Here is a 10,690-nt window from a genome sequence, read left to right as displayed (position 1 = left end):
CACACTCACCTTGCCATGGCTCTAGCTGAGGGGAGAGAGTATTCTGATAAGACAAGCTTGGCTCTACTCTCAGAAAATGCCTTGAGGACATTATTTGACATCTTGCAGAGTTCCTAAAGCCAAGACAACCTAGGCTTTTGAATCATGAGACCCCCCCCCTGCCCGCCGCCACAGAGATGTATAAACATCATATCGTTCATATCTGTGTGTATACATATCTACATTGCTATATATGTACATACACACATATGCTATATCATGCTATGTATACATTTTTACAATTATAGCAATTGTTATATACCAGTTCTTATATTCAATTCTATCTAGTGTGTTATATATCTATTTCCATTTCTAATATAGAACATTACATATATAATATATAATCAATTATTGAGCCCCTGAGGGCTATCTAGCAGATACTATGAGTGTTAATGCACACGTCTTGTTTCATAATCAATACTTGTACAGCGGGCACTAGCCTGGGTCTCTGGTTGAGTCTCACCCGCAGTTAAGATGTGGCCAGCTGGTGAAGTAAGGCAGGGTCGACAAAGAGCAACTGATGGAAGGACTCAGGGCAGAGAGAAGACAACCTATTAGAGCCCCACCGTCCTAGGCTGTGGCTCTGGATTCAAAGGTTGGAGTGAAGCAGAAGTGGGATGGTAAACAAAACCGACCTTCACATGCGTGCTCTCCAGATTTTGTTTTGAGAGAGAGATCGGTCCTTAGTGAGTGGTGACACTGTGGACATTTGCAATATGAAAGAAAGAAAGTAAACATTCCCAGTTGTGTCTGTGACCCTCTTTGACATCTTCATTCCTGGAGATCAAAGGAACTCAGTGTGCCTGCTCCCGAAGGCTCTTGTAGGAGCTGGGCTTGAATTGGCAAGAACATAGCTGATCTGCATTCTCCAAAAGTGCTGTGTTGAACAGCTATTTGCACAGCACATTAGTCCATGTTCATAGTGCTATAAAGAACTGCCCGTGCTGGGTGTGGTGGTTCATGCCTGTAATCCCAGCACTTTGGGAGGCCAGGGTGTGTGGATCACCTGAGATCAGGAGTTCAAGACCAGCCTGGCCAACATGGTGAAACACCGTCTCTACTAAAAATTCAAAAATTAGCTGAGCGTGGTGGCGCGTGCCTATAATCCCAGGTACTAGGTGGGCTGAGGGAGGAGAATTGCTTGAATCTGGGAGGTAGAGATCATGCCACTGTACTCCAGCCCGGGCAACAAAGTGAGACTCTCCAAAAAAAAAAAAAAAAAAAAAAAAAAAAAAGGACTGACTGCCAGAGACTAGGAAATTTATAAAGGAAAGATGTTTAATTTACTCACAATTCAGCATGGCTGGGAGGACTCAGGAAACTTACAATCATGGTGGAAGGCAAAGGGGAAGCAAGGCATCTTCTTCACAAGCAGCAGGAAAGAGAAGTGCTGAGCAAAGGGGGAAGAGCCCCTTGTAAAACCAATCAGCTCTCATGGGAACTCAATCACTCTTAGGAGAACAGCACCGGGGAAAACCGCCCCGATGATTCAATGACCTCCACCTGGTCTATCCCTTGACACGTGGGGACTATGGGGATTACAATTCAGGATGAGATTTGGGTGGGGACACAAAGCCTAACCATGTCACAGAGTGAATCTTGAGATTTGGGAAAGGGATATGGGGACTGAGATCAAGACAGGAGAAGGCAGCCTCTGCACACTCCCAAGAAACAGCTCACTTACAGGCACCTGCGGAGGCCAAAGTTTCCAGGGACCTGGGGATTCAAAAAAGCATTGAATCAGTCTTCAATTGTCATAATTCAAGGGGTTTGGAGTTCATGTGGAAAATATACTCAAGAAACCTTCACAAGAAATTAAATGGATTTGGTTTTAAAAGACACAAAAGAAGAGACAGGGAGTCCTTTCAAAGTGGAGAGATTTATAGGACAGAGTTCACAAGGGTGAGAGTAAATGTTCATTTGTGGGTTACTAGAAACACCAGCAGAAAATCATGACTGTTTAAATATCTGCAAACGGCAGTTGCTATCCACACACATCATAGGTAAAACCATCACACGATATTTTCAGCACATTTCTTCTTTAATATCTTTCAAAACTCATAATTCACAGATTGAAATTTTAGTAAAATGTGGTGAACATTAACAGATCAGTGAATTAAATCAGTCATTTGGAGATGTTTTTACTAATAGACTTGCAGCTAACAGAAATACATTTTCAAAATTATTTTTATAGAGAGTGCTGTAAAGATGTTTTGCAAATGCATAAGCAGTGAATCAATCTTAGAAAATAACAATCCACAAAAAGAAAAGGGTGAATGGAAACAGTAACGGAGAGGCTGGCAAACGCCTAGGAGGGCTTTGTTGTTCAATCTGCCGTCATCTGAATTGTCTTTGATTCTAAGCTGCTTTAAATTTTCCAGCTGCAGCGAGCCTGCTTCCAAGGTTGTTATACAAGGGTCAGTAACATGTCTGATAATCAGTTGCTTACTAGTGGTAGATCTGTTTCTAATGAGTTCAAAGGGTTTGGTTCTTGCGGGTAGAGTGTACATGTTTTTCCCGGGTTCCACAGCTGTGCTGTGTTGAAGCGCAGGTGCTCACAGGTGGGGTAACACGAACTTGCTTCAACATTCCCCCTTTACACGCACGTCTCTCCTCCTGCCAGGACCACAGGAAGACGACGGCCCACGATGAGGGGAATGAGAGCAGCATTGTGCGTGTCTGTGTTTAAATGTTTAAACGTTTATCAGTGTTTACCCTATTTCTCAATTTCTTTAGTTTAGCACTTGCAGTGCAAAATATAGCAAAGGAAGAGACAGACAGAAACACAGAGAAAATGAGTCTGTGTGGGTAAGAATTTTAAAAACAAGGTACTAAATTAAGAACCTCCCTTTTAATGGCAAACAGTTGAGATTGAGAAGTATGTTTATTTATACAACAAAGACCGGAATGCATGGGTTTGCAGTCATATTCATCTCTCATTTTCGTCAAGGAGGTGCTTCCCATATGGAAGATGCTGTCCAGGATCGCTTGAACGAACCTCTTCCATCAGCAGTGCCCAGCGAAGTCAAGGGTCCTGTTTCCCTTAAAGGGAAACATTGTCCACGCTGGGAGTGAAAGTTTCATGTCTGAGCAGTGATGGGTTGATGTCACAATTTCTTTTCTCATGTGAAATTAGTCAGATCTGAGAAAAACAAAGATAAATTCAAGGGTCCAAAAGTGTGATTTTACAAAGATCCAACTGGATCAATAAATGGCAAAAGCTTAAAAATGAGAGGTCAGGATTTGTAAAGGGAGTGCCTGAACGTGTTCATTTTTTAGAACGTTTTCTGCAACCAAAGCTGTATTTGTTTAGAATTACCAAACTTGCACACTGAGCACTCATGCTTGCAGGAGTCTCCTTCTAATGGAAGAACTGGTTGTAAGGAGTAAACATAAGAAGTAAATTTGCTATGCCTGCGTTCTCTTTTATGCCCTAATGTGCTGGGTGTGTGTGTGTGTGTGTGTGTGTGTGTGTGTGTGTGTGTGTTTTAAACAGGATCTCGTCTGGGTTGTGCCTTTCATCTTTTCCTTCAGATTACATCTTACCAATCAGAGATACTGTAGGTCTCTGTAGGAATGGGAAGTTTCGTATGACACAAACAGCAACGGACTCCTATATTCCTCTCAGGCCCTTTGTGGAATATGGGGAGGCTAAGGCTCTCATTCTGGGGCAGGGGTGCTGGGTGCAGGGGAACATGGAGGGCAGGTGGAAGCTTGGTAGGAGAAGGCAGATGACTCTGGCAGAGAATGGATACCCACATCTCCAGGGCTCCCCAAAACAACCACCACCATTTTCTTGCATTGCATTAGGAAAACGAGTACCATGTCACTGTGAGATTTCCCAAGTTTGCTGCTACTGTCCTAGAGGCACCAGCCAGCTCTAGGGCCCAGAAATGTCCCCTTCATTATTTAAATCTTATAGTGACATCAGCTAACAGTTCACCCCAAGCGTCAGTGCAGCTGGATGTCATGCGTCCACTAGCTACCTGCAGAGGCATTTCACAAAGCCCACAATGAGGTGAACCTGAAGTGACACAATTGCATGTTTTGGACCCATTTGTCTACCATGATAGGATTTTGTATTTCTTGATCTTTGCTTATTAACTCTGTATGGCATTGCAGTTGTCTCTTTCTGGAAAATAAAGCCCTTATCTTTGAACAGCGAAGAGTTGCCATGCCGGTTGTGGTCTGCATTCGATAGTGGTTAGACCCAGCTACCTATCACTTTACAGCAGTGCCTTATCAGAAATGTGAGTTCTCTCTGTAGGATCAGTCTTCTAATATTGTGATTCAAGATTCTTAACTTGTGATTCAAGCACCTTTGACAGTTGGTTTACTCTTGGTTTGGTTTTGACCTAAGAAGTTAACCTTGACTTTCCTAAATTATGATGCCTTTGCTATAGCAACCTTCACACAATGCCAGTGTCAAAAGAGCACGATGGCAAGCCTCTTACCTGTCCCAACTGCCCTAGATTTAAACCTGGTTAAGGCCAAACTTTATTATGAGAGAACTTATATGCATATGAGTGTAAGTAGGTGGAGAGATTTTAGTGTTAATTATGTGCTTTATGCAAAGTTATTTCAAAATTTTTAATTGTGATAAAAATATACATAACATTAAATTAACTATCTATTATGAGCTAGATTTTTGTGTTCCCTTAAAATTTATACATTGAAATTAAAAACCCCAATATGTTGTTATCAGGAAGATGCTATTAGGGGCCTTTGGAAGGTAAGTCATAAAGTTGAAGCCTTCATTAATGGAATTCAAGCCTTTATAAATGGGACCCCAGAGAGCCGGTAAGCCCTCCTTCCACCATGCAGGGATACAACACAAAGTCAGCTGTCTGCAGCCCACAGTGGTCACCAGAACCTGACCATTGTGGCACTCTGCTTTTTGACGTTCTGCCTTCAGACTGTAAGAAATACGTGTCTATTGTTTATAAGCCACTCAATCTATGGGATTCAGCAGCCCACAAAGACTACGACAGTAATAAATCCCAAGAAGTAGAGGTACTGCTATACCAAATACCCAAAAACGTGGAAGCAGCTTTGCAGTGGTAATGGGTAGAGGCTGAAAGCATTTTGAGATGCATGTTAGAAAAAGCCTGGAAGGCCATGAATGGACTCCTAAAGGTAAGTCTGGTGAAACTGCAGAAAAAAAAAGAGGAGAACTGTAGAAAACCTTCCATCTTCTTAGAGAACATCTAAATAGACAAGAACAGAATGTTGGTAGAAACATGAACAGTAAAGGCCATTTTGATGAGTCCTCAGATGAAAATGAGGAACACGTTACTAGAACCTGGAGGAAAGGCCATCTTTGTCATCAAGCGGCAGAGAACTTGACTGAATTGTGTGTTCTAGAGTTTTATGAAAGGCAGAGATTTTGAGTGATGAAATTGTATATTTAGCTGAGGAAATTTCTCAGCAAAGTGTTGAAGGATAAGCTTTGTTCCTCTTGACAGCTTATATAAAATGTGAGAAGACAGAAGTGACTTGCAAATAAAATTATTAAGCAAAAGGAACCAGAACTTAAGGATTTTAATAATTCTCAGACTATCCATATTGCAAAAAATGAAAAGGCATGATTAGAAAAGCACACTAATGGTATGGCTAAGTAACTTTGATAAGGACATTAGTATGGGTCTGAACCACAAGTTAATCAGCCAGTTTAACAAGCTAGGCATTATTCTTCAAAATAAAGAAGGAAGGTCCTCCCCCTACGAGTGATTCGGAGATGATCAGAGCTGCATTCCCACCACGGGTCCAGAGTGTCAGAGTCTGGCAGGGGAAGAGTGGGTTCCCTGGTTCAGGAAGGCCAGCATGCCCTTCCCCAGTCCCTCAGGCTATTTGTAGCAATATAAGACACCACATTCTCACCTGACTGTAGTATGTCATGCTCTCACATGACAGAGAGCAGACTCTGGACATATCCAAATATTGTACCCCAAAATATATTTTTGACATATTTTTAAATGACTGTGCAACACTCTCTCTTGGGGAAATTTACATTCTGTAGAGAATCTCCTTCCCATTCCAGGTCTTTCTCTGATCCTGAAGAGACTGGCTGAGAGTCTAGCACCTTTTAAGGTTCTGAACAGAAAACATTTGCCATCCGTTGCCTCTAAGGGTGGCCACCTGTGAGACTTCATCTACATAATAAGAACCTTGGTCTCCACCACCCCTTGTTTTAACCCAGACACTCCTTTCTATTGATTCCAGGTCTTTGGATAATAATTCTTTCAACCAATTGCCAATCAGAAAATCTTTGAATCCACCTATGACCTGGAAGGACTCTCCCCGCCCCCTACTTCCTGTTGTCCTACCTTTCTGGACCAAAGCAATATATACCTTACAAGTATTCATTGATGTCTGTCTCCCTTAAAATGTGTAAAATCAAGCTGCAAAACAACCACCTTGGGCACATGTTTTCAGAAACTCCTGGGGCTGTGTCATGGGTCACAGTTCTCTCATTTGGCTCAAAATACATCTCTTCAAATATTTTACAGAGTTTGGCTTTTTTTCATCAACAAACTGCACTGAAGACTTCTATGCCCCATCCTTCCCCTGCTCTGTTATGCAAAAGGATATGGTGTTTGTTACACATTTTCTATGTAATCATTGTGAATAACTTGATTGTAGAAGAAGAAGAGAACCAGATGTAATGTGCAACTAAAGGGGGAAAAATAGCAAAAGGAAATGAGAAGGTGTTTATGAAACCCTTGCTTCATTTATCAAAAAATTATTCTGTATTAATCATTTGCAAGAATGGAATGCTATGTGAAATCAGATATACAAAGCAGAGTATTAAAACATTTTTAAAATGTGTAAATTCCAACTGCTATGAGTTTGCCAAAAATAATCTTGAGTTTTAGCATGTTTCCTATTTATTGTAACATTTAAATTCTTTCCAAATTATCTTTCATTCAGATTTCAGCCCATTTTTCTTTGTTGGCGTTCAAAATAACAATGATGACAAGGAAGAAGAAAATAAATGGCAGCTCAGGTTCGTCTTTTTCTCCTTAAATACAATTTTTTTTAATTTTAGGTTTTACTTATTTATTCATTTATTTTTATAATATATATTTAAGGTATATATCATGATGTTTTGATATGTGTAAACATAGAGAAATATTGTTTTTCTGTTTGAATCAGTCCAGAATACAATGAACATAACAAAAGGCACATGGCAGAGCCGTGGCTTGTAGACACCACTTGCCCAGATAAGAGGCCAGACCCCTGCGGACAGAGTGAGCAGGGGAAGTCTCCGTGTCTCCTGCATGCTCTCAGTAGAGACCGGGCCCTTGCAGACAGAGTGGGCAGACTAGAAATCTCTGTTTCTCCTGCACCGCGCTCAGTCGTTTGCTTCAGGCTCTGAGGTTTGGCATGAGAATGCCTTCCTCGGATGACTCTTTTAAATGGGAAATTCACATGCAGTGAACTCTTAAAAACCAAAAATAAATCAGTGTCTCTTCCAAAATACATGCACGTGCACATATATTACAGGCTGACACACCCTCACACACATACACTCACGTGCTCCTGTACATGTAACCTTTAGTGTGTGGCAAGTATGTGAAACCTATCTAATTTGAATTACTGGGCTCACAGTTTCTATGCCACATGAAATATATGTGAGTTGAAAGTATGACTTTTGAGTCTGTAGGTTTTCGTTTATTTCTTCAAAGCTGACCTTGCAAGTTCCTCCAATATTCACAAGTATCTTTTTAGGCAAACCTTCCTTTTGCCTCACACCATCTAATGGACCCATGTTTCATCTGCAATCTTAAGCATATTTTCTCCTTTTAAGAATCAACATACCTATCTCAGTAATAACTGATTCAGATGATATTATCAAAAATTTTCAATCCTATTATAGCTACAGAGCACATAATTTAAACAATTAAAAGTTAATAAATAGGTATGTCCACGTCCATCTGGTCCCACCAGCCGGTTTTGTGCTTTTAGTAAAGATCAGAATATGCTCATCAAATGCTCTGAATCAGTATGTCCAAATTTTTTTTGTGAGATGTTGATGACCCAAGTACTCATTTATATACATACATACATAAGATAGTCTATTAAAAAAAGAGTAGCCCGATCAAATACTATGGAGTTTCACAATTCTTATTAGCATATCAAAGAATTGTGGAAAACTCTTAGAAAAAACCAGCTTACATCAAGTGTCCTAGTGTTGCTCTCAAGAATATTAATCACAGAACTCGTCAGTGTTCATTGAAGAGTTAAGATGTTTAGACCACATTTGATAGCAGCAAAGATTTCACTATGTATCAGGCTTGTTCTGAAGACTGCAAAGTTCACAGCTTACCTGTATTCATCCATGTAGTGGGACAGAGAAGGAGGTCGGACAATCAGCAGCCCAGGCACAATCAGTCAGTACAGGTATTACAAGGCTTCATACCCCACACGGCCCACCACACAGCTAGCAGCGAGAGACACGCCCAAAACTGTATGAACTTTACGTTGGAATGAATGGATATTCAAATCCTAGATATTCAAATCATCACAAAGGCTGACAGAAAGAAAGAAAGAAAATATTTAAAGGCCCTGAGATGGAGGAGACCTGGGCAAGAAAGTCAAGATGGAGAGAACTGAGGGAGTGGGGAGGAGGAGGGTGAGTCAGCTGGGAGAGCAGCATGGGGCTCTGTAGGAGCATGGAGGCCCCATCCAGGGATTGAAATGAGAAATGCACTAAAGGATGTGGGTCAGCGTATGAATCCATTCTCATGCTGCTATAAAGAACTGCCCAAGACTGGGCAATTTATGAAGGAAAGAGGTTTGGTTGACTCACAGTTCCACAGGGATGGGGAGGCCTCGGGAAACTTATAATCATGGTGGAAGGGAAAGAAAACACGTCCTTCTTCACATGGCAGCAGGAAGGAGGACAATGGTAGGTGAGCGAAGAGGGAAGTCCTTTATAAAACCATCAGATCTCATGAGAACTCACTCACTATCATGAGAATAGCATGGGGGAAAGCTGCCCCCATGATCCAAATTACTTCCCACCACACATGGGGATTATGGGAACTACAATTCAAGATGAGATTTGGATGCGGATGCAGCGAAACCACATCAGCTGGGGAGGGATGGGATCACATCTCCATCACTAGAAGAACAGCAGCTTCTCTTTGGAGAAGAGAGGAAGCAGAGTCTGCTTCCAAAGCTGTTGCGGTGGCCCTGGCAGGAATGGGCAAAAGCTTGGTTTTCACTGGTGGTGCTGTAGACAGATATGACTGGGCATCTAAAATTAAATAAATTGGAAGTGAAATTGGCAAGATTTGGTGTTGCATGCATGGGGGTGATGAAGGAGGCACGTACACAGTGACCCCAAGATTTGGGATGAGCACTGCTAGATGGCTGAAGCACCGCTGTTGAGAAGGGAACTGGCAAGGAGGGGATATTAGGAAGGAAGGGAAGATGAGGAGTAGAGCTTTGGGCAGGTTCAACTCGCTGTCTCTGAGATGCCGGCAAAGACCCAGGGGCCACTGGCCACTGTAAACAGGAGAGGGGTCCGGGATGAAGATTTACTTGGTAATTATCTAATATGGTTTTGCTGTGTCCCTATTCAAATCTCAACTTGAATTTTATCTCCCAGAACTCCCGCATGTTGTGAGAGAAACCCAGGGGGAGGTAACTAAATCATGAGGACTGGTCTTTCCCATGCTATTCTTGTGATAGTGAATAAGTCATGAGAGCTGATGGGTTTATTAGGGGTTTCCCCTTTGGCTTCTTCCTCATTCTCTCTTGCTGCCGCCATGTAAGAAGTGCCTTTCACCCTCTGCCAAGAGTATGAGACCTCCCCAGCCATCTGGAACTATAAGCCAAATTAAACCTCTTTTTCTTACCGGTCTTGGGTATGTCTTTATCAGCAGCGTAAAAACTGACTAATACACTATCAGTATACGGACTTCTTTCTTTTAATCCAGCCAGGGAAGATGAGGATCTTGGGGACAGACTACACAGCAGGAAGGATGGAAAGAGCAGGTGTGGTGTACTGAGGCCTGTCCCTGGACATTTGTGGAATTGGCAAACTCTGAAATTGTCAAGACAATTATTGGACTCTCAAGAGCCTTGTGGGTGGTAGTTCAACACAGCCATTATTAAATATTAAATTATATAAGATTATAATTAAGCCACATCAAAACCAAGTGTGACAAATACTCAAAACTCATCATTTTCTACTTTTCCCTAGACATTTTGTTATTATCTCTGCCCTTCGGGCTGCTTTGGTGTATGGAATTTGTGTGGGAAAAATGATGGTGTGCTAGCACACACCGCTGCCTATTTGTCCTGCGGCTTCACACCAGGTGCTTGAAATCAGCCGTGGCTGGGCATTCATACACAGAAATTGTCAGACACTATAAATCGGGCCTTTCCCTCACCTCCTAGGTGAATTGATTGTTGAATATTCACCTGCACATCACTGCTGGTCCAGTACCAAGCCACAACTAACTTAACACATATGGACACTCAGACAGCCAGGAAGACCAAACACACAGAACAGTTTCCAAGTAATTCACTTTCTGAGATAAAAGTAGAAGTAATTCCATTTTCCTAAATTCCATAACCATTTTCACTATGCCGCTATCCAGCCTAACTCCACTCATCTGCAGGGTACAATTAGCCATGA

General features: G+C 41.8%; 1 long non-coding RNA gene across 1 annotated transcript in view; it reads right to left on the bottom strand.

Moving 5' to 3' along the window:
* Positions 1–2,965: 2,965 nt before the first annotated feature.
* The window catches only part of LOC129528271 (uncharacterized), a 35,842-nt gene continuing 28,117 nt past the window's right edge, over positions 2,966–10,690 (bottom strand). The window contains exon 5 of the long non-coding RNA XR_008673509.2: positions 2,966–3,181. This is a non-coding gene — a long non-coding RNA (uncharacterized lncRNA). The remainder of the gene's footprint in view (positions 3,182–10,690) is intronic.

The sequence above is a fragment of the Gorilla gorilla genome, chromosome 17, assembly GCF_029281585.2.
Source record: "Gorilla gorilla gorilla isolate KB3781 chromosome 17, NHGRI_mGorGor1-v2.1_pri, whole genome shotgun sequence".
NCBI lineage: Eukaryota > Metazoa > Chordata > Mammalia > Primates > Hominidae > Gorilla > Gorilla gorilla.
Note: the sequence above shows the minus strand (reverse complement) of the source record. Positions and strands in the feature narration are given on the sequence as shown.